General features: G+C 42.3%; 1 protein-coding gene across 1 annotated transcript in view; it reads left to right on the forward strand.

The window, feature by feature from the left end:
- The window catches only part of nid1a (nidogen 1a), a 164,409-nt gene that overhangs the window by 37,478 nt on the left and 101,448 nt on the right, over positions 1 to 25,483 (forward strand).

Genomic DNA, 25,483 nt, shown 5'->3' on the forward strand with positions numbered 1-25,483 from the left:
CTCCGCTTTAAGTATACCCAATGACTTGCCCTCCACAGCCATCCGTGGCAATTAATTCCACAGATTCTCCACCCTCTGGCTAAAGAAATTCCTCCCCATCCGCTTTCTAAAGGGATGTCCCTCTATTCTGCAGCTGCCTCCGATCCTAGACATCCTCTCCATGTCCACTGTTATCTACACTTTTCAATATTCGATAGGTTTCAATGAGATGCCTTCTTATTCTTCTCCAGCGAGTACAGGCCTTTCACTGAACACCAGCCGGGAACTGTGTAGAATGTTGATTGAATCCAGTACATCCTGGATTCTGGTGCCTACCAGTTTGTGGTCTGCTGGATAACTTAAGGATCAAGAGGATTTTTTTTCCCCATTTTCTTTGATTGCGCCAAAAAGAGGATTAATTTTGTTACAAGCAGGAGAGATTCTGCAAATGCTAGAAATCTTGAGCAACACACAAAATGCTGGAAGAACTCAAGTCGGGCATGATGAAGGGTCCTGACCCAAAACACTATCATTTTTCACAAGAGATTCTGCAGATGCTGAGAGTCTTGAGCAACACACGCACACATGCATGCACAAACACACCTGGAGGAAATCAACAGGTCAGATACTGCCTGACTTGCTGATTAATTTAGTTTTGTGTTGTTAGATCCTTGAAGGAATGTTAATGGTAACAGCATTCTGGCAGGGCTTCAGCTCTGAGTAATTCCACAGTCACTCTAAGTATTGGAAACTTCCCTGTACATCTATATTAAATGAAATGAGCTCAGCACTCATGTACTTGGGCAGCTTTTCCTTCCATTCACTTCATGTCAACGTTGCTTGCTACATTTTCAGTTTATCCTCATGGTCAAGCCAGGAGAGTGGCTGGTTTATTTCAGAACTCTGCCCGCAGCTGTGAAAGTCACGTCTAAGATCATCTTGGATCTTCTTCCCATCCAGAAGGCTGGTTTTGTGGCCTTTGGCAGTCCCTGCCACATCGGTATCAACCCGTTAATAATATAGAGTCATTGAGAATCAGCAGGATCCCTTGCGTTTATGACCGATACCGCATGACTCGGAAGGGGAACGTGAAGATGGTGGGGTTTCCGGCTGACCCATCTTCATGCCTGACTTACTGAGTTCTTGTGTTTTGTCTTTGTGCTTTTTTTTTGTTTCAAATTGCACATTGTACTGCACTCTGACATGGGAAGTCTCAAGTCCTCTTCTATTTCTGTTCTCTGGTCTGGTCTGGTAATCTCTTTGGAGATTAGAGTCCAGATTACTCCAGATTAGAGTCTGGAGATATTAATTGCTGATAAATCTTACCAGGACTCCAACAGGATCATAACCCAAATAATGATGAGGAATGCTTCTGCTACTGCAAGGGAAGAACACTGGTGCATTTGGGGTCTTGAGGACCTGGGTACAAAAACACCATTGGGCAAGAATGGAAAAGCCAACACAAAGTAGTGGATACAGCACAGGAAAGGCTGTCCCCATCAGTGAGCACATCTGTAAGGAGCCCCTGCCATAGGAAGCGGCATCCATCATCAAGGATCCTCACCGTCTAGGTCATGCCATGTTCGCTGCTCGCTGCTGCCGTTGGCAAAGAGGTGTGGGAGCTTTGGGCCCCACGCCACTACTTTCAGGAACAGTTATTACCTTTCAACCATCAGGCTCCTGAACTCACCTCAACACTGAATTGATTCTACAACCTATGGACTCACTTTCAAGGACTCTACAAATCCTGTTCCCAATATTTATTATTATTTGTATTTTTTATATTGGCACAGTTTGTCATCTTTAGCACATTGTCAGTCTTTGTGTGTAGTTTTTCATTGATTCTGTTGTATTTCTTTGCTGTTTTGTGAATGCCTGCAGGAAATTGAATCCCAGTAGAATAAGGTGATGCACGTACTTTGATAGTAAATTTACTTAGAAGCTTGGGAGCAAGTAAATTGGTTTATCATGCACAGTGACAAACCTTGTTGTTTACTTGCTATTCATACAGATCATTTCATTGTGACAGTGTACTAAAGTTGGAAAAAAATAAGAATGCAGTAAAAAGAGAAACAGAGGATGTACAGTGAGGCAGGTAAGGTGCAAGGCCATAGCGAGGTAGATTGTGAAGTCAAGAAACCATCGTATCATACTGGGGTCATTCAGTTATCTTACAACAGTGGAAAAGAAACTGCCCTTGAACCTGCTGGTACGTGTTTTTAGGCTTCAAAGTTCAAAAGTTAAAAGCAAATGTATTATCAAAGTACACATGTCACCATTTACTGCCCTGAGGTTTATTATCTTGTAGGGATTCACAGTAGAACAAAGAAATGCAGTTTAATCAATGGCAAACTACACACACAAATTGACAGTCAAAGTGCAAAAGACAAACTGTGCAAGTACAAAAAAAATAAATAAGTAAATAAATAATATTGAGGAGGTGAGTTGTAGAGTCCTTGAAAGTATTGTGTTTCTAGATTGTGGAATCAGTTCAGTGAGCGTAGTGAAGATACCCACTCACCTCAAGCTTTTGTATCATCTACCTGATGGGGAGGGGCTGGGGGTGGGAGACGAGAGAATGTCTGAGTTGGTGCGACCCTTAATTATGTTGCATTACCGAGGCAGTGAGAAGTGTAGATGGGGTCCACAGGGGGAAGGCTAGTTGCTGTGATTTATAGACATGCCTCGCTGTAGCTTCTTGCAGTCTTGGGCAGAGAAGGTACCATATCAAGCCGTGATGCATCCAGATAGGATGCTTTCTATGGTGTATCAACAAAAATTGGTGAGGGTCAAAGGAAATGTACCAAATTTCTTCAGTTCCCTGAAGTCGAGGTGTTGGTAAACACTTTTTAGTCATGGCTCTTGTGATTGGACCAGAATAAGCTGTTAATGATCACACCTAGTAACTTAAGACTTTCAACCTCAGCATCATTGATGTAAACAGGAGTTCACTGATGTAAACACTCCTCTGTTAAAGTCAATGACATCTCTGCTGTCATGACACCATGTCATGTCAAATAAGGTGAGAGAAGGTCAATGTTCAAGGCCATAAAAGTTCAAGTCAAGTTCAGATTTATTGTCATTCAACTGTGTACATACATGCATACCACCAAGTCAAATAATGTTCCTTTGGACCAAGGTGCACAACACGGTACATGTAACACACACACACACACACACACACACATTAATAAATAATAAAGTATATTCCAGAAGATTGACATTTAGCATAAGGTGCATTTACAACGCAAGTTAGAAAGTGAACTGTTCTAACTCATGTACACCTCTATGCTGTATGAGATTCTAGACTGTAGCTCAGAAACTGGTCGTTCAGCGACTTTGACTGAGTGGAGATTCAGTTATTATGTCCATTCAAAATGGAGACTTTGATTTATGAACAGTAAGGAATATGAAGATGGTGTTGGAAAATGGCACTAAGGGAAAAGATTTGCCATAATCTTAATGAATGCTGGAGCAGGCTCAAAGGACGAGAGGGACGATTCCTGCTCTCTTTTTTTTAGTTCTTGCAATAGCCAATTTCTGAGTTCTAAATTCCAAAATTCGCGAGGGATGCCTGCAGCATATAAACCTGGGATTGATATTCTGGCTTCTTCCACCCACCACCCCTCTCCCCAAACTTTTCAAGTCCTGAAGAAGGGTCTCAGCCCAAAACTTCAACTTCATAGATGTTCCCTGACCTACTGAGTTCCTCCAGCATTTTGTGTGTGTGTGCTTAGAATTGGTATTAATTTTGTTCTGTTAGTTGATACAAATGTGTGTTTGGTAAAATTATGGTCTCTGTAGGATAGTGTAGCTATCTAGGTTTCTTAAGAAAATATGTTAATTGTTCAGTCAGGATGTTTGTTATAGATAACTTAGATAGAATTATCTCATCATTAAGGATTAGTTGTTTATCTTCAGCCAACCTTACTTTGACCCTAAAATAATTCAGCAATTAATTCTGAAACTCAAGTCATTTGCATTCCTGGTTATATGCTGATAAATGTCCTTAATACTCTGCAGAGTTGTGCTGGTTCACGTTCTGGGTGCAGTAGTGCTGGGTGCTGAGATCTAATTCAGTCGCCATTTGTCTCCCTTGTGGAAGTGGTTATGACCATCTGTGTTAGTTCCCATTTTAAATGAATTTTATGCCCAAAGTTGGAGCTGGATTGTGTGTGTGCAGGGGTGCAAGCATTTCCAGAGCTACTGATTTGTAGGACTTCAGGAAGGCCTTTGCAAATCCTGTGTGGGAGGTTGGTCAAGAAAATGAAGTCAGTGGCCTTCAGGACATGGTAGTAAATTAGATTTGACGTTCGTTTTGTTGGAGAAGGTAGATGGTTGCCTATCTGGCTAGAGGCTTGTGACTAGTGTACAACAGGGATTGGTGCTGGGTCCATTGTTGTTTGTCATCTGTGTTAATGATCTGGATCATAATGTGATAAACCGGATCAGCAAAATTGTGAATAACGCCAAGATTAAAGGTGTAGTTGACAGCAAGGAAGGCTTTCAAAGCTTGCAGCAGGATCTGGGCCAGCAGAAAAACGGGATGAAAAATGTCAGATGGAATTTAATGCAGACAAGTGTGAAGTGTTGCACTGGGAGTACAAACTAGGGTCAAACTTACCATGGGTTCCCAACCTGGGGTCTGTGGACCCCTTGCTTAATGGTATTGGTCCATGGCATAGAAATGGTTGGGAATTCCTGGCTTGTACGGTGAATGGTAGAGCATTGAGGTGTGTGGTAAAGCAGAAGGATCTTGGGCATACAGTTCAATTTATTGAGTAGAGGAGTTGGGATGTTCTGTTGAAGTTGTACAAGACATTGGTGAGGCCTAATTTAGAGTATTATGTGCAGTGTTGGTTACCTACCTATAGGAAAGAAATCAATGAGATTGAAAGAGTACAGAAAAAACTTACAAGTATGTTGCCAGGACTTGAGGATCTGAGTTACAGCGAAAGATTGGATAAGTTAGGACTTTTATTTCCTGGAGCATTGGAGAAGGAGGGGAGGTTTGACAAAGGTATACAAAATTGAGGGATATAATAGGGTAAATGCAAGCAGGCCTTTTCCATTGATGATAGGTGAGATGACAGCTAGAAGTTATGGGTAAAAGGTGAAATGTTTAAGGGAAACATGAGAGGGAACTTCAACCAGAGGGTGCTGCAAGTGTGGGATAAGCTGCCAGCAAAGTGGTGGATGTGGTTAAACTGCAGTATTTAAGAGAACTTTGGATAAGTATATGGATGGGAAGGAGTATGGAGAGCTGTGGTCCTGGTGTGGGTTAATGGGACTAGGCAGAATAATAGTTCAGCATGGACTAGATGGGCCGAAGGGCTTGTCTCTGTGCTGTAGTGCTGTATGACTCTAATCAGTGTAAGGTATTGCCTTTACTCACTACACTGGTCTGGACTGGTTTCAGCCATCTCATATGGTACAGTAAGCAGTCATAGGAATGAGATTTCTTCCAGCTATTTGTGATACCCTGGTGGAAAAGCATTCATTTTAACTAAGGCATAATTACATTTTTATAGCACCCTGGAACATCCTGAACAGCTATGAATGCAATGAAGCCTTTTTTTTTTGAATGGAAGTCTGTTCTCTTGAAGATAAATGCAATAATCAAACTGCACACAATGAGGGGCATAGGTAAAATCTTAAATTTGACTGCTTTTAGAGGGACATACTGTACAAGAATATTCAGAGAACAATGGTCTCACCTATCATCTGCCAGTTTGTACACTTGAGAAAAGTAGTGGTAAATGTGAAGCAGCCTCTTTATTCGACAAAACAAGATACAGCAGGCATCATGAAGATGCTCTCAGTAGACAGGTCTCACTTCTCCAATGTGGGCTCTATTTTATGTGCTAGACATCAAAATACAGTTCCACATTTACAATGCATCGACAATGCTTTCTTTGAAACTACACACAAACTTCACATCTCCTGATTCGCACCCACACCGCAGACATCTAGATTAATTTTAATCAGCGTTATCTGGTCAGTGATTCAAGGCTTTTAGGAACCTATTATTCAGAGCTGCATTTTAAATTAAATCTACAATCTGTATTCAGGTTTGAAGATTGGTGGCTAAAGTTATTTGCTAAATGTGCTAAACCGAAAAATCGCTCTAACTCGGGTCCCCCACCTTATTCTGGATTCTGCCCCTTTCGTTCCCGTCCTGGTGAAGGGTCTTGGCCTGAAATATCGACTGTTTATTCCTCTCCATAGTTACTGCCTGAGCTTGTTGAGCTCTTCCATTTTGTCTGTGTTGCTCTGTTTCCAGCATTTGCCTAGTCTCTTGCAATTGTGTTTCCATGTGGATCCTTAACATAAAATTTAAAGTTCGAAGTACAATTTATTATCAGAGTAAATACATGTCACTACATACAACTCTGAGAATCTTTTTCTGTGGGCATACATAGAACAGTATTTGTAAACAGGATCTGTAAACTGTAAATAAACTGTGCAACTGCAGACAATAAATAGCAGTAAGTAACGAGTATGAAATAACAAGATAAGAGTCCTTAAATGAGGGTAGTTATCCCCTTTTGTTGGGAGCCTTTTGGGGGTGCGGTGCAGGGTCAGGGCTTGTGTCCCTTCTGGTGCCACTCTGCACACAATCCCACATGTAGCAAGGTCTAAAAGTACACTTGAACATGGAACATTACATCACAGTGCAAATCCTCTGGCCACCATGTTATGCTAACTTTTTAAACCTACTCTACAATCAACCTGACCCTTCCCTCCTACGTAGCTCTCCATTTTTTTCTATCATCCTCGTGCCTGTCTAGGAGTCTCTTAAATGTCTCTATCTGTATCTACCGAAGTTCAAAGTACATTCTTTATCAAAGTACATAGATATCACCATATACTCCCCTGAGATTCATTATCTTACAGGCATTCATAGATAAAAAATGCAATAGGATCAATGAAAAACTACAAAGATGACAAACTGTGCAGTACAAAATAATAAATAAATAAATAATATTGAGACAACACACATTAAAGTTGCTGGTGAACGCAGCAGGCCAGACAGCATCTCTAGGAAGAGGTGCAGTCGACGTTTCAGGCCGAGACCCTTCGTCAGGACTAACTGAAGGAAGAGTGAGTAAGGGATTTGAAAGTTGGAGGGGGAGATCCAAAATGATAGGAGAAGACAGGAGGGGGAGGGATGGAGCCAAGAGCTGGACAGGTGATAGGCAAAAGGGATACGAGAGGATCATGGGACAGGAGGTCTGGGAAGAAAGACAGGGGGGGACCCAGAGGATGGGCAAGGGGTATATTCAGAACTACAGAGGGAGATAAAGGAGAGTGAGAGAAAGAATGTGTGTATAAAAATAAGTAACAGATGGGGTACGAGGGGGAGGTGAGGCATTAGCGGAAGTTAGAGAAGTCGATGTTCATGCCATCAGGTTGGAGGCTACCCAGACGGAATATAAGGTGTTGTTCCTCCAACATGAGTGTGGCTTCATCTTTACAGTAGAGGAGGCTGTGGATAGACATGTCAGAATGGGAATGGGATGTGGAATTAAAATGTGTGGCCACTGGGAGATCCTGGAACAACACCTTGTATTCCGTCTGGGTAGGAACAACACCTTATATTCCGTCTGGGTAGGAACAACACCTTATATTCCGTCTGGGTACCACACTCAGGTTGGAGGAGCAACACCTTATATTCCGTCTGGATAGCCTCCAACCTGATGGCATGAACGTCGACTTCTCTGTCCAGCTCTTGGCTCCATCCCTCCCCCTCCTGTCTTCTCCTATCATTTTGGATCTCCCCCTCCTCCTCCAACTTTCAAATCCCTTACTCACTCTTCCTTTAGTTAGTCCTGACGAAGGGTCTCGGCCTGAAACGTCGACTGCACCTCTTCCTAGAGATGCTGCCGGGCCTGCTGCGTTCACCAGCAACTTTTATGTGTGTTGCTTGAATTTCCAGCATCTGTAGAATTCCTGTTGTTTGCGTTTTTAAATAATATTGAGTACATGAGTTGTAGAGTTCTGAACGTACCAGCACCAACTCCCAGCACCTTCCCTGGCTGGACGTTCCATGCACCCACCACACTTGGTGTTTTAAAAAAAAAGTTAACTCTGACATCATCCCTTATACTTTCCTCCAGTCGCCTTAAAATTATGCCCCCTCACTTTAGCTGTTTTCACCCTGGGAAAGGGACTCAGGCTGTTCACTCACTCCATTCCTCTCATCGTCTTGTACAGCCCTGTCAAATCACCTCTCTTCCTCCTTTGCTCCAGAAAGAAAAGCCCATACTCACTCAACCTATCTTGATACCTGCTGTCTAACCCAGGCAGCATCCTCATAAATCTCCTCTGCGCCATCTCAAAAGCTTCCACTGAACACAATGTTCCAAATGTGGTTTAACCAGCGTTTTGTAGATTTGCAACGTTATCTCATAGTTTTTGAAGTCAATCTTGTGAGTGATGAGGGCCAACACACCACATCAGCGTGTGAAGTGAGTTTGAGGGATCTATAGTGGTGCACCCCCACATCCCTCTTCCTCCACACTGCTAAGAATCCTGCCATTGACCTGCCTTTGTTTTATGACTTTTCATTTAACTCGAGAAGCCTTGGTTTCTCTTTTGTGAAATAAATGCTAAGGGCACTCAGTAGGTTATATGAAATGAGAAGCAGTTATTGTTTCAAATAGCTGATCTTGCTTCAGGTATAGAATCCTGAGAGAAGGCCACTGACATGAAGTCTTGTCTCTATAGATGCTGCCTGATACCTCCAACATAATTTTTTAATATTTCTGACAATCTGGAAGTCTTTTTTTTGTGTGAGAATATTTCTGGAGCTGCTTGTGTTCAAATTGGTCATTTCCTTATCCACTTTACCATGGTGAAAATATAATTTATGGTTTGAAATGCTTTGGGAGGTCCTGAGGCCAGGTTTGAAAGCATAAGAGTAGAGGCTACTGGAGAGATGCCAGCTGCACAATAAACACAAGAGATTTTGCAGATGCTGGAAATCCAGAGCAATACACACAAAATGGCGAGGGAGCTCAGCAGGTCACCAGAATCTGTGGAAATGAATAAACCATGGTCGTGTAAGTGTGAGCACGACACTGTTTCCCATCAGGGTGTTGGAGTTCAATCCTAGCGCCTTCTGTAAGAAAGCTTGTACATTCTTCCTGTGAGTGTGTGGGTTTCCTATGGTGTACAGGTTTCTTGCCACAGTCCAAAGAAATTCCAGTTAGTAGGTTAATTTGTTATTGTAAATTCTCCTGTGAATAGGCTAGTGTTAAATAGATGGATTGGGCCAGAAGGACCTGTTCCACTTTGTATCTGCAAAGAAGTAATGTAATGTATGGATATCTCTCTCTCTCTCTCTCTCTCTCTCTCTCTCACTCTCACTCTCACTCTCACTCTCACTCTCACTCTCACTCTCACTCTCACTCTTACTCACACACACACACACACACACACACAATTGGCACTCAATCAAATCTCTCAGTGTAGCATCAACTGCAGCCCACATGGCAACACTAACCAGGGACTGGCACAGCTGATTAATGCTAATAGGAAGGTATTTGTCAAGGGAATTGGTAAGCTCAAAGGCACGAAGGCTTGAGTTGGATGAAACAGCAACAAACACCAAGGTTCCATAAAGTGTGTCCAGTGGATGCTGAGCTGCAGAGCTTGGAGGCATCTGGAATTCTCTCCAGATTGAGTGGAGTGATTGGGCCACGCCCATTGTCCCAGTGATCAAGAAAGGGAAGGCTGGAGCCGTTCACGTGTGGGTATTTCAAGGTGAGCATCAACCCGGTCCTGCGCACTGTGCAGTATCCCCACCACAAATAGAAGACATCTTTGGCAGGTGGGGAGAGGTTTTCAAAGATTGACTTGTCGCAAGCCTGTCTGCAAATGGAGATTGAGGAGTTAAGCAGGAAGTTCCTCACAATCAACACTCACGAGGGACTGTTCCAATATAATCGTCTCATCTTTGGCGTTGCCAAATTGGTGGAGCTGCTGCAAAGAGCAACGGACCAGGTGCTCCAAGATACCCCAGGAACACAATGTTATCTTGATGACATCATCGTGACTGGCAAGAGTGATGAAGAGCACTTCCAGAACCTTGGTACAGTTCTTGCCAGGCTGAGTGAGTATTTCACATCTTCCACTGTTGGCATCTGAATAAGAAAAGTCTTCATACTGTGACCAGCAGAGGCCTTCCACCACATTGGTGGACCAATTGCCAGTAACAAATTCAGAAATACAAAGAGATACATGAAATGACCTGACGTTTTCAAAAGTCTATGCCATCATCATGCAATAATGGCCAGCTCACGGTAACCCTATAACCATATGTGTTTCCAGAGTTCTCAGTGAGACAAGACCAACTGTCAAAGAACATTGATGTGTAGATCTTGTGATGTGATTCCGTCTAAACTGCACACCAGTGTGTTAGAAAATCTGCATGAAGGACATCTGGGTAGAGTCAAGATGAAGAGTCTCACCTAGAGTTATGTGTGGTGGCCAGGAATAGATGAGCAGATTGAAGACTTGGCCAAAAGCTCTTTGGGATGCCAAAAAGTTACACCCGTAGGAGTAGCCATTGTCACCATGGCAAAGAGTGCATATTGACTTTGCTGGGCCATTCATGGACTCCATGTTTCTGATTGCTGTGGATGCTCATTCAAAGTGGACGGAGGTTACAACAATGAAGTCAACCACCTCAACAGAGACTGTATCCGCTCTGAGGTCTATCTTCACCAGAAACTGCTTACCAAACAAATTGTGAGTAACAATGGACTACAATACATGTCAGAAGAATTTGGGCTGTTCATGAAGAAAAATGGCGTTAGACATTTCAAGTCAGCTCCTCACCACCCAGCAACAAATGGGTTAGCTGAAAGGTTTATCCAAATCTTCAAGAAGGCCATTAAATTGCTGTTCAAGGAGGCCCTACAACACGAGGTGTGTAGGAGCCCTGTTCATGTGATGACAAATCAAACACCTGCAATGCTGTTCATGAGCAGGAATCTGAGATCTCGCATAGACCTCGTGAAACCAGACCTCCGGAGGGAAGTACAGAATAAGCAGTTCAGCCATTTGCCAGGTGAAGCAGCAAGGAGCTCTGAGATGGGACAGGAAGTCCTAGTGCATGATTACCAAGAAGACAAGTGGACACCCAGTAGGATAGCTACAAGAACAAGACCACTGATGTACACAGTAGATGTTGGTCATCAGATGTGGAGATGTCATGTGGACCAGATTCTGGATGCTGAACCGAAGAACACAGCCAAGTTGACTGAATCCAACAAGATGGACACATTACAGTCACCAGACTTGCCTCTCAGTGATGATGTCACTGACAGCAACGTGACACGGGAAACTTCAAATGTTGTCTTAGACAAGACACCTAACAAACCTGATGCCACTCCACAGGTCCAGAGGCGCTATCCTGGAAGAAACAGTGTGCCACCCAGAAGGCTGAATCTTTAGAACCGTGAACTAGTCATGGACCGTTATTTTGAAAGCATGTTTATTTTGGAATATGGGTTTATGAAGGGGAGATTGACTGTCTTGTACATATACAGTTTTATGTTGCACTCATCTAAAAGGGGAGGAAGTGTAATGTACGGATTTATTTCTTTTAGAGTAGTGACCCTCCCCCCCCGCACTATGTATCAATCTGTTGTCTATACATGTGCATTGTGTTCTGTCTCTCTCTTTCTGTCTCTCTGTGTCTCTGTCTCATGTGAATACACCAGTTAAAGTTATTTCCCACGTGTGTACTTTTATTTAATTGACATGTAGTTGTGCAGAGAGTCCTGGGTATGACTCTAAACTGCAACCAGTGATGAATGAATACCAATGAATTGATCCACTTGACTCGAAACAGGAGTGTGTGGGCCATGGCAGTCAAAGCTCAAACTGGGCACGGCACCTGATGATGATGATGATGATGAATTGTGCGGAGACACAACAAGTAACAGTTGATGTGTCGACCTGCTGTGATCTGTACAGTAAACTTTTCCGCTGCTTGTTCGTCTTTTAAAACCCAATTTTTGAGCTGCTCTGCATGGTGAACACCTCATTCATCTGAGTTTCCTGGGGTTTTTTTTTATGTAAAAGACCTTTCATATGTGGGAGTTGCTGAGATTCTTGAGTTAATGAGAATGTTTATTGTATTGCCTTTTTGTCTGCTAACAATAGATAACTATTTCAACAGTGCTCCAGTTTACTAGAACATTCCTCCTGTGTGGCATCCAGTTCATGCTAAAATTGCCCAAGAGCAGGAGATAACCATGTAATGAATATTCAAGTTGAAAATTCCTTCCTGTTGAGTGTTGAACTCTGAGAGTAAATGCCAGAGATTCTGCAGATGCTGGAAACTCAGAGTAACACACACACAAAATGCAGGAGAAACTCCACTGGTCGGGCAGCATTTATGGCGGGGAATAGACAGTCGCCATTTTGGGCTGTGACCCTTCATCATGACTGAAAAGGAAGTGGGAAGAAGCCAGAATAAAGGGACAGTTTGAGGGAGAGGCGCATGAGCTGACATGGTGGATATGGAGGAAGGGAGGGGGCAGGGTAAAAAGGAATGATGTGAGCAGCTCGGAGGTGATAGTTAGAAGAAGCTAAGGACTGAAGAAGCTCTTTGGCTGGGTGGGCACTGGGACACATCAGTAATGTAACCTGGGTTCTTGGCTGTTTCAAGTCTTTAATCACTATACTCCCTAGCCCAGGTGACCCAGCCAGGATTGATCAGGCCCAGTCTTATGCCCTTTTCTCACTGTTACCATCAGGTAGGAGGTGCAGAAGCCTGAAGGCACACGTTCAGCGATTCAGGAACAGCTTCTTCCCCTCTGCCATCTGATTCCTAAATGGACATTGAATCTTTGGACACTATCTCACTTTTTTTTGATATACAGCATTTCTGTTTTTGCACATTTTTAAAATCTATTCAATAAACGTAATTGATTTACTTGTTTATTATTATTATTATTTTTATTTTTATTATTATTTTTTTTCTCTCTGCTAGATTATATATCGCATTGAACTGCTGCTGCTAAGTTAACAAATTTCACGTCACATACCGGTGATAATAAATCTGATTCTGATTGCGTTCTTCCCATGGACCAAGATAATGAGAGGGGTGTCATTTCTTGGGTTAGGGTGTTTTAGTCCTCGTTATTTGGTTTTATTTTGACCTTTTGGGGAGTAGAATATTTCAAGGCCTAGTTATTAGGCTTCATCTAAAAATTGCAACTCCTTCCGTTGAACAATTCCTTGGGCGACATCTTTCAGATAGTCAGTCACTTCAGCTTTTCTATGTCTTTTACTCGTTCTTTTTATCTTAATTTTGTTTTTGAAACTGTTGGAGCCTGAGACTTGGAGCCTGTGGTTTGATTGAGTGACCTAATGCTCTGCTGTACCCAGAAAACTCCAGGAGAGAAATGGGAGCACGGGCTACCAAGAGAAGAAGCTCTGAGATGAGGATTGGGGGATTACAACTCAACGGTGGAGTGGTAGATTGATGTCTTTCTTTCAACTACTTCTATGGTTTTCTGTATTTTCTGGCCATCTGGAGAAGACAAATCTCAGTTTTCTGCATACACACTTCAATAATAAAATGAACATCAGAACCTTTGGAGAGTACAGTGGGCCATGGGATGAAGGGAAGTAAGTGGGGAATCAGATGGAGGAAGGATTAGGTGATGGACAGAAGTTACAAGGCAATGGGAAGTAAAATATAAAATGCTGGAGGAACTGGGCAAGTCAGACACCATCTGTGGAAAGTAATGAGGTGTTGACGTTTTGAGCTGAGACCCGGCATCAGGACCAGAAAGGAAGGGGGAAGTGGGAAAGGGGGCAAGAGGAATAAGGGAAAACAAAGTGTGCAGGGAAATAGAACAAAATCAGAGGGACGTGCATCAACTATGACAAAGCATGCAGATTCTGCTGCTGATGCAGTCGAGGAGGAATACAACCAGAGGGTGGTGAATCTGTGGAATTAATTGTCGCAGGCGGCTGTGGAGGACAAGTCATTGGGTCTATTTAAAGTGAAGGGTGATAGGTTCTTGATTAGTCAGGGCATCAAAGATTACAAGGAAGTAGGCGGGTGAATGGGGTTGAGAGGGAATATAAATCAGCCACGATTGAATGGCGGAGCAGACTTTGAATGGAATGGCTTAATTCTGTTCCTCGGGTGTCTAATGGTGTTATGTTCTTTGGAACTGGATGAGATCTGTTAGCGTTATTGCTTCCTATTCTTCGTTATAATCTGCTGGTTGCCTCCATGATATGGTACCAACTGGTTACTTTAGTCCTGCTGCCCACTTCCTTTGTCTCCAGGACCCAGAAGAGGCTGGAGGATTTCTTCTGGGTCTCTGCTGTGGTCTTGAGTCTTCCGATCGCGGAGGGTGGTAAGTCATTGGTGTGCATGAGCACCCAGCTGGTGGCTCTCCACCTCTGGACCTTGCAGGGATAAGGTGACCATATAGTGACCACTCTACAAGATGGCATGCTCTAGCGACGCACTTTCTCTGCCCAAGGCACTCCCTGAAGGAGGGCATGCAGCTTCCAGCGGATTACATCAGCTGGTCTGCTGTCAGGGAACTGCCTTGCTTTTACCGAGAGCTGTTGAGGGTATGGGGTCTAGTCTCATCCAGACAGAGTACTCCTGCGCCAGTGTGGGACGGTGCTCCAGCTGCGAGGGGGACTGGCTCCCCCATCTTATCACGGTGGTTGCCGAGGGGACTCGCGGAAGTGGGGAGGTTCCAGCTGCACCACTACCTGATCGGCCAGAAGTGCTTGTCGGACCTAGGTCACTGGATACCACATGGGAGAGGGTCCGGCACAAAGTGTGCTGTTTCGCAGGGATACTAACCGTACCTTTCTGTGACACTCCAAAGCATTTCTTGTACGGGCTGCTCCCGCACACTTTTCACTTCCTTGCATTCGTCTGCCAATTGGACTCGCCTTGGTGGTCTGTTTTACCACCTGGCAGCGGAGGAGGCCCCAGTGGATATCTCTTTATGCAGGGTCTTTCCCCAATACATTGGGGACCTGGGGTGGAAGGTGTTGCATGGGACTGTACTGTGCAACAGGTCTTTAAGCAAGTTGACTGACACCCTGTCCACTTGTCCATTCTGTGGCCGGGAGCAGTCGGTGTACCTTGCTTTAGATGGAGTGTGAGAGGTTGCAGTCCTGTCTGAATATCTGAAATGGCGGCTGCTCACGTTCTGGTTACACTTCAGCCCTGTATATACGGGCACCCAGTTCAGAAGGGGGTGGATTGAGAGGGGGATCTACTGGTGGGCTTGCTCCTGGGCCTGGCCAAGGTGGCCATTCATGGGTCAAGATGGCAGACAGTTGAGGGCTCTACCAGGGTTGACTGCCTGCCCCTCTTCAAAGGATATTTTTGTGCCCGACTGTACTTGGAGAGGGAGCATGCAGTCCCCATGGGTATAGTGGGGGGCATTTCCAGGAGTGGTGGACCCCCAAGGAATTAGCTATTTTATAGACAGTGGTAATCATATTTCAATTTGAATTTATTTACTGTCTTGTACTTTGTACTTATTGTGTAAATAAACTTGTATAGTTTTGTTAAAAAAAGAAGCCTTCCTGCATGTGGAGCACATCATTGCCTTGTTCCATTGTCAGTCAAACTGCATCTCTGTTCCACCATTGATTTATCTGGGCATTATTGCATTGCCAGTTCTGGAAACTTGTTGTTAGAGTTGACTAATAAGTTTCCAAATTACAATAAATCAGTCCTGATGTGGGGTCTTGGCCTGAAACGTCGACTGTTCTTTCCTCTCCATAGATGCTGCCTGACCTGCTGAGTTCCTCCAGCTTCTTGTGTGTGTTATTGAAAACTACTTAATTGGTTGCAAAATGCAGCAGGATATCCTAAAAGTCAATGTGGGAAAATACTTATTTATTTTAGTAGCTCCATAATTTGTAGGGGCTGAATTGGGCATCAAGTCTGCTCTGCCATTCCATCATGGCTGGCTTATTTATCCCTCTCGACCCCATTCTTCTGCCTTCTCCCCATAACCTTTGGCACCCTTACTAACCAAGAACCCATCAACCTCTGTTTTAAATATACTCAATGAGTTGGCCTCCACAGCTGTCCCTGGCAACCAATTCCATGCAATGAAAGTTGCACAGAGTTATGATTTAAGGCTTTCCTTGCTTTGTCGTGGATTCAATTAATGCAAATTGCTGCCTGTTGTGTTGGCTGCACTACAAGATTGGCGAGGTTGACATGCCCTTCCTAATTACACTGCATGTTCTGTATCAAGCCTGTAAACCTTGCAAGGAACAGTTGTTAGACTTGAGTCATTAAGGGGCCCAGACTGGATGCCCTGCAAAGCTGCCTTGAGAGCAGAAGGTATTGTGGTCATTTAGGAAAAAGAAGCTGTTTTTATTCCCTAAATATTCAGTGTGTGCCAAAGCCTTTTGATTACCTCACTTTTTAACTCACTTTTTACACCATTAATTTTTATATACTTCTACTTTTATGTATTGCACTGTACCACTGCTGTAAAACAACAAATTTTATGAGTTGTTAAAGTCCAAAATAAATGCATTCTTAAAGTACGTAAGCAGTATGCTAGCTTGAGATTTTTGTGCAGGCATTTATAGGGAAATAAAAAACTACAACAGAATTTATGACACTATAAGTAACAAAAACTGACAAACAGTATGCAAAACAAGTGATTCTGATTCTGTCCTGGGGAAATTGCATTAGAATTTTCATTACTGTAAACCATAATTTTTACCATTTACTACATTTTGTCGAATTCCTGGGTAGCCGATTCCATTTTATAGACATTCAAAACTCAATTTTGTCTGTGAGTCAGGAAATACACAAAAATAACTTGATATTGAAGTTCAGAGTAAATTTATCGTCGAAGTACATATGTCACCATATATAACCCTGAGATTCCCTTTCTTGTGGGCATTCACAGTAAATAAAAGAAACACAATAGAATCAGTGAAAGACAGTGCCCAACAGGACAGACAGACAACCAATATGCAAAAGATGATCAACTGTGTACGTGCAAAAAGAAAGGAAAAAGTAATAATAATAATAGATAAAAATATCGAGAACCTGAGATGATCCCTTGAAAATGAGTCCAAAAGTTGTGGGAACATTTCATTGATGGGGTGAGTGAAGTTCAAGAGCCTGATGGTTGAGGGTAATAACTGTTCCTGAACCTGTTGGTGGCAAAGATCCTGTACCTCACTGATGGCAGCAGTGAAAAAAGAACATGGCCTGGATGGTGGGGGTTCCTGACGATAGGTGCTGCTTTCCAGCAACAGTGCTCCATATAGATGTGCTCAATGGTAGGGAGAGCTTTACTGTGGTGGGCTGGGCTATTTTGTAGGCTTTTCTGTTCTGTCCCTACCAAGCTGTGATCCAAAAAGTCAATGTACTCGCCATCGCACATTGGTAAAGTTGGTCAAAGTTTTAGATGATGTACCGAATATTCATAAATTTCTAAGAAAGTACAGGTGCTGTGTGATTACCTTGTCATGGCATTTACATGCTGGACCAAAGACAGATCCCTGAAATGATAACACTGAGGAATTTAAATTTGCTGCCCTCTCCACCTCTGAACCCCTGATGAAGACTGGATCCTGAAGTCAAGAATAATTTCCTTGGTCTTGCTTTCCTTGATTCACATGAGAGGTTTTTGTTGTGGAACCACTCATCCTGATTTTCAGTCTGCTACCTGTCTGCTGATTCATCACCAAGTTTGAATCGGCCAGTGACCATGGTGTTATCAGCAAGCTTAAATATGGCATTGGAGTTGTGCGTAGCCTGACAGTCACGAGTAGAGCAGGGGGCTAAGCACACAGTCTTGTGATGCATCTATACTGATGGTGATTGTGGAGGAGATGTTGCCAATCCAAACTGAATGAGGTCTGCAAGTGAGGAAATTGAGGATCCAATTGCACAAGGAGGTATTGGGGCCCAGGCTTTGAAGCAGCTTTTTGGTTATTTTAGAGGGGATGATAGCATTGTTGCAAGGATCATCCCTTGTAATAATGATCAGGGAGGCGCAGAGAGAATCTGTAATTACTGATAAGTACCTTTATTGTCTCAACAGAAGAACACATGAACTTGTACAACTTGAAAACCTGTCAGCACACCCAAGTTTTTCTGACCTTCCATGAACAGTCAAAAAAATAGAAAAGATAATACCAGTTAAAAAAAGAGTCTCCGCTAGCCACATGTTCCTCATAGTCCTGTTTTGAATCTCTATATCGGTGGGACACCTCATGTCCACTGTGGGGGGTCTCCAGACAGAGTCATTGCCGTCTTATATCTGAAAACCTCTGCTTTTATACTCATTCCTTACAAATTCAAATGTTGCATTTCTGTGTCATTGGCCTACCTTTTTGGCTCTGCTCCAAGCCAGCATCCATTTATTGCCCTCCTTCCAGCAAGTGACAGATGGTAATTTTTGGCTGTTTGTTCTCTTTGGCAACCAGCTCAAATCTCTCCGGGCAGATATAGACCACAACAGTCACAAACCTTCAAGTTATATTACATTAAAGAACATCTCACAAATAACTTCTCATTTGGAAAAGATCTCTAGTCCAGCAGGTTGCCTGGAGCATCGTTGTGTCGACTTTAAAACACTGATCAAGCTAAGTGACTTTAGCTCACAGAATGGAGGATATAAAACAGTTCCACAAACTGGCAGCCATCATTCCCAAGCACATAGCAAGAACAAAGACAATTGGTCTGTCTGATTCATTCGAATTCACTGATTTATCAACTGTAGTTCTTTCTGGCCAACAGTATTGAATGTAGATCTGTAGTCAATGAAGAGCATCCTGGTGAATGCAAGTGGATGTTGTTCAGATGTTCCAGGGTTCAGTGAAGAGCCAATGAGATGGCGTCTGCTGTTGACCTGTTGTGACGGTAGGCAAATTGGAGTGGACAGTAGTCATTGAGGCAGATTATTGTCGTTTCCTTAGGCAGCTATGTCACTTGGTTTCACTTTGTAGGAGGTGATGGCATTCAAGCCCTCCCACAGCTGTTGAGCATTCTTCAGTGATTCAAGTTTGGTCCGGAATTGTCACTGTACATGTGAGGTGGCTTTCTAGAGATCGTACCTGGACCGCTTGTATTCTTCTTGGTTGCCAGACTAAACACCACTGATCTGGCCCCCAGCAGATTGCAGATCTTATGCTTCATCCAAGGCATCTGGTTGGGGAAGATTCTTAATGATTTTTGTGGGGACACACTCAACTACGACTGATTTTACAAAGTTCTGTGACCACTATGGTATATTAATTCAGTTCCTCTGAGTGCTGGAACACTGCCGACTGAGTCCACGAGCGCAATTGCCCCATCTGCTGCTCTGCCAAATCCATGGTTGTGACACTAAGTGTAACAGTGGTCTAGTGTGTTGGGATCTCTGGTGCTACAGGTTATATACTGATGGTAATTGGACAAGGATTTCTTCAAGTGAGCCTCGTTGAAGTCACCAAATACTATTTCAAATGCTTACTGTCTCGGACCCCAGTCATAAACTCAAAGATGAAGTTTCAGAGTTTGGACAGAACTGCAACAACTAATTATAATGTCTCCTGTTGTTGGTCAGCTCTCAAAATACAAGTCAAACTAACAGAACAATCGGCAACGAGCCCACCATTGAGCACGTCTATAAAGAGCACAACCACAAGAAAGTCGCATCCATCATCAAGGACTAACATCCAGGGCATACTCTTCTCATTACCATCATCAGGAAGGAGGTCCAACGCCACCAGGTTAAGGAATAGTTATTAACCTTCAGCTGTCAGGTTCCTAAAGCAGTGTGGAAAACTCCACTCACCACAGCACTGAACTGATCACTAAACATAACCTCTAGGATTCTACAAATTATTAGCTTGTCAGTTTTTGTATATTTTTTCATTGATTCTATTGTATTTCTTCTGCATGTTGTGAATGCCCACAAGGTAATGAATTTCAGGTTAGTATTAGGTGACATACATGCACTTTGATAATAAATTTACTTTGAATTTTGAATGCTGGAGGATCTCAGCCTGTTAGTTAGCATCTGGACCCAAACGATGTATTTCACCATACGTTTCGATGTTTCAAAGTAAACATGACAAATAAAGCTAATCTAGTTTTGAAATCTTGAATCATATTTGTGGAGGGAAGTGAACAGTTGATGTTTCAGATGAGACCCTTCATTTGGATCAGTCTGAAATATCAACTGTCCATTTTCCTCCTCAGATGCTGCATTGAAAGACGAGAGCATTTGGGATCATTCTCCTTGAAGCAGCAGAGGCTAAGGACACATTTAATAAAGTATTTTTAATTGTGTATGTAACGTTCAGTTATATTGGCTCGTGTATGTCTAGGGGAAATCCAGCCCAGCACCCGCCTCAACACTCCCCACAGGGTCGGTTGCCGCCCGAATGAATCACAAACATCAATCATCAGCCAGCACACCCAGTAAATTTTAACAAATACACTTTATAGATATTACTAATTCTATGACATTAATATACATTTGATACAGAGAGGAAAGTAATGAAAAAAAAAGGCGCCAACACTTATCAAAGTCCAAATTCTTCGCGCGCTACGTTGGAGCTCAATTCGACTTCAGATGACCACCCGAATTCCGTCGACTCACGGCTCGGGACCACCCTGAGTGATCGACCGGAGCCTCTCCACACGTCTGCGGTCCTCCTCGTCTCTCCTCCGACTCCCTGCCAAAACTCAGTCCACAGTCATATCATACAGCATGGCATCCGAAAACAAAACGATACATAACCACCCACTGGATAATAGAACCCTGTTATCTCATTTTAAAGTAAAACAAACTGCTAGCGCAAACTCTCTTCAGCGTTAAAGCACAACAAAGCCGCATTCCCCAGATTAACATAACAAAGTCGCCATTTTAAATGTAACAAAAGAAAGACCCCGTACATGTACATGGAGAGAAAAGTTTCTGCTGATAAAGCACTCATCACTGTAATGATTTGATCTGTATGAACAGTATGCAAGACAAGCTTTTCACCCTATCTGGCTACATGACAGCCATGTGAGTCCTGTGTCACATCATTTGCAGAAAATTTATTGGTTTAGGTTTTCATTAATGGAGGTGTGGATGAATTTGTAAGAGTTGGGGCAACACCGTAGGGTCGTGGTTAGCGTAACACTACTACAACTCCAGCGACCTGGGTTCAATTCTGTCGCTGTCTGCGAGGAATTTGTGCCTGCGCCCCATGGCTGTATGGGTTTTCTCCAGGTGTTCTGGATTCCTCCCACGTTCCAAAGACGTGTGGGTCAGCAGGCCGTGGATGTAATTGGGAGGTATGGATTCGTTAGTCCAGAAAGGCCTGTTACCATGCTGTATTTCTTTTTTAAAAAGACCTTAAGACATGAGAGTCAGGGCCCTGCTGACAGCCGATGGGGAAACATCTTTTTGAATTTGCTCCTACCTTACCTGTCTTTTTGTTTCCTACCAGTTTTTTGAACCCTTATTATAAATCTCAATATTCCTCTATTATGTCTTTGAGAAAGACTAAAGCCTCTGCATAAGAAAACGAAGATGATTCTCCAACCAGTTTGGAATCAATTGGAGATTTTCTTAAAAAGCAAAGAACAGAACTTCCTGATGAATTTTAACAGCTTAATGTCAAGTTGGACACTATTCAACAAACTCTAATTGAACATGATAAGCGAATTAAGGAGAATAAAGAAACTTTGTCGATACTGGAAGCAGACTTAGAAGACATGACTAAGCTCTGCAAAAAGTTATCACTATCTAATGAAAAATTAACAAAGAAGATTACCAACCTGGAAAGCAGAAACAGAAGGAACAATCTACGTATTCTGGGTCTTGAAGAATCAATTGAAAGTGCCCGCCCCACAGAGTTTTTTGCAAGTTTTCTGAAGCAGCTATTCTCTGATTTATTGCCACCTGTGCCTAAGTTGGACCACGCCCACCGGTCACTGGCCCCGAAGCCTAAGTCGGGGTAACGACCCAGGTTGGTTATTTTGTGTTTTCAAGAATTTCATACTAAGGAGCTTTTAATCCATCATACCCATTGAGTAGGAATGATTGATTACAATGGGAAAATGATCAGATTTGTGGAAGATTATACACCGGAGGTTATGGATGAACGTGCCAAATATAAAGAGGTTATGTCGCTGCTTTATAGCAAAAGGTTTAAGCCCTCCCTTTGCTTCCCTGCACATCTTAGAATCGTTCAGGAAGCATCAAGGGAATGGCGGCGTAAGGAAAAGGTCTCTCGACAAAAAAGAAGGTAAACTGCCCCAAAATCGAATTTAGACAAATACTTAATATTGCATAACTATATTAATAAAAGGGGCAAGGATGATGTCTAAGAACAAGAATAAAAAGTCCGCTCTGAAGGCTGATAAACATAAAGAGATGCAGCAAGGCGAAGGGCCTAGCTCTCCCACGGCAAGCCAGGACGGAGATAATGAGGGGGAATCGGTGACTTTGTCTTTGATTCTCGGAGAGATTCGCGAGTTCCGACAAGATAACAGCAAACAGCTGGAAGATATTAAAGGAGAAATAGTAAAAACTAACTCGCGGATAGATGAAGCTGAAGCGAGGATTGTTGGAATTGAAGAGAAGCTACAAAATGCAGAGGAGGTGATAGCAGAAATGCTGAAGCTACAAGACCAACTCCAGTGGAAACTAATAGATCAAGAAGGCCGCTCGAGAAGGGAAAATGTGAGGATCTACGGAGTTCCCGAAGGAACCGAAGGTAAACCCGGATTGATGATTCCCTTCGTGGAGAAGCTGCTTAGAGAGAACCTTGATATACCGGCCGCAAAAGACCTACAGATAGAAAGGGCTCACCTCGCGTTGGCACCACAGCCTCCGGCAGGCACCCAGCCCAGATCGATTCTGATCAGATTTCTCAGTTACAGAACGAAGGAAGTGGTGCTTAAAAGAGCATGGCAAAAGAAAGGTTTCATGTGGAACAACTGTAAAATCAGTTTAGACCACGACTACGCACCGGGGATTCTTGCCAGACGGAAGGAATATACGGAAACACGGAGGGTCCTGAAGGAAAACAACATCAGATTCCAGACCCTGTATCCAGCTCGGCTGAGAGTCTTTTACGATGAAGGGACAAAAACTTACGCTACGGTGGAGGAGGCAACGTCGGACCTGGCGGACCGGGGACTACCTATTAAAGTTATCACCCAACCGGAGTCGCTACTGGAGAGGATTCGGCAGAAGTCGTGGCAGTTAGTGGGGCGAGGACGCTCCACTCGAACCAGAGTGTCAAACTACAAGGAAAAGCTGCAAATATTCAGACGCGAATGTACAGAGAATACAGATTAATTAAGAGAAATGACTGAAAAGAGTAAATCGGACTTAAAAGTAAAATGAAAACTGGTAACTGAAAATAATCTAGGCGGAATAACTTGAATGATAGCAATATGGTCGAGACATAAATAGGAGAAAATTCTCTATGATTATTCAAACTGCTGAGGGCCCTCTAACACAGGGTGAAGATAGAGGTTATCCCTCTGAACTGAGGCGGGTCGGTGCTCAGGCCTCACTGTGGGAAGTCGGGGAAAATTTTCAAATGTTATACGTTCAGAAATGTCTAGGGTGTGGTTATATGTCTTGGTTTACTGTTGAGAAGGGATTGCTTACTGTTTGGTTAGAAAAGGAGAGTGATTTTTTTTCTACTAGAGAAAAATGCAAACTGAATTGGTAAAAATAATTTCCTATAATGTTAATGGGGTTTTGAATCCAATTAAAAGAAATAAGATTATGTCTAAATTGAAAAAAGAGAGGGCACAAATAGCTTTCCTCCAGGAAACACATATGAGCCAATCTGAACATGGAAAATTAAAAAGAATGGGCTTTAAGCATGTATTTTATTCATCATATAAATTGAGTCACAAAAGAGGGGTAGCTACTTTAATATCAAGTACTCTTAATTATGAACATATTTCAGAGACTAGAGACAAAGAAGGACGGTTTGTAAAAATCACAGGAAGAATAGATGGTACAGAAATAACATTGCTGAATGTTTATGCTCCTCCAGGTAGTGAATGGTCATTTTATAGACACATTTTTGACCTAATGGTCAGTTCTCAAGGGGTAGTAATTTGTGGAGGGGATTTTAATATTAGATTAAATCCTATATTAGATTCTTCAAGAATAGTTACTCAGAATAAACCTCTGACTGGGAAAGTGAATTCATTGATGGAGGAGTTGGGAATTATAGATGTCTGGAGGGAATTACACCCTACTAGTAAAGATTATACATATTACTCTTTCCCTCATTCAGTCTATTCAAGGATAGACTATTTCTTTATCTTTAATACAGATAGACTCAGGATAAAAAACTGTAATATTGCAACAATTGATCTGTCGGATCATAGCCCAGTCTCTATGTCTCTAATCCTGGAAAGGAAAATGAGGAAAACACTATGGAGGCTAAACTCACATATACTTAATAACCCAAAAGTAATGGAGAGATTAAGGGGAGAAATCAAAGAATATCTAGACCTTAATGACACGGGAGAAACATCACCAGTGATTTTATGGGATACATTGAAAGCTGTACTGAGAGGGAAAATTATTTCCATTACTACTCACATGAAAAAAATCAATGCACAAAAATCAGCAGACCTTCAAGGAAAATTAAAACAACTTCAAGTTGGAGATAGCAACAAAAGTAATTCAAATCGAAAACAGGAAATTAGGAAATTGCAAAGTGAAATTGATGATATTTATACGTTGGAAACTCAAAGAAATTTTCTTTACCTGAGACAAAAGAATTATGAAGTAGGAGGTAAATCAGCTAGATTATTAGCATATAAATTACGAAAACAACAAGCAGACAATACAATTCATAAAATAAAGAATCCAAAGACAAAAAAAAAGAATCGTTCAGGAAAATGGTGTGCAGAAATGGCTGGGATTGGTTGAACTCGCACAGAAGTTTTTCAAAGCAGAAGATAAATTGCGTTATATCTCTTGCAAGAGCAATTGTCTTTTTAATGTTGGATAGAATAAGGTTTTAATAAACTTGTGTTTTTACCCTTTATATATCTTGCTTGTTGATATTTTCTTTGATTTTTTTTATTACTTTACTCTTTTTTTGAGGTTTTTCTATATATATATTTTTTGAAATTGTTAAAATGAATCGTTATTTTTTTGATTTCTGATCTAAGTTTGTTTTGTCTGTTTCCTCTTGGTAGGAACATAATATCCTTAAATGACTAGAGTTTTGCCAGCAGGATTTCTTTGGGAGGGTTGTCTTTAAGGTTTAGCATGCCATCTGTTCTTTGGCCGGCTTTTCTGGCTTTGGGAGGGGGAGGGGTGGGGTTTCTTTTTTCTCTGGAAGCTGGGTCGGACTACCATCCAAATTTTCTGTTTGAGTACCTTATCTTATGCTTCGTTCTCTCGTTCTAATAATTTATGGTCAGATCTTTTAACTCTTCTGTTAATTAGTATTTAAAATGGATCGAAATATTAATTTACTTAGTTTT

The sequence above is a fragment of the Mobula hypostoma genome, chromosome 2 (assembly GCF_963921235.1).
Source record: "Mobula hypostoma chromosome 2, sMobHyp1.1, whole genome shotgun sequence".
Lineage (NCBI taxonomy): Eukaryota > Metazoa > Chordata > Chondrichthyes > Myliobatiformes > Myliobatidae > Mobula > Mobula hypostoma.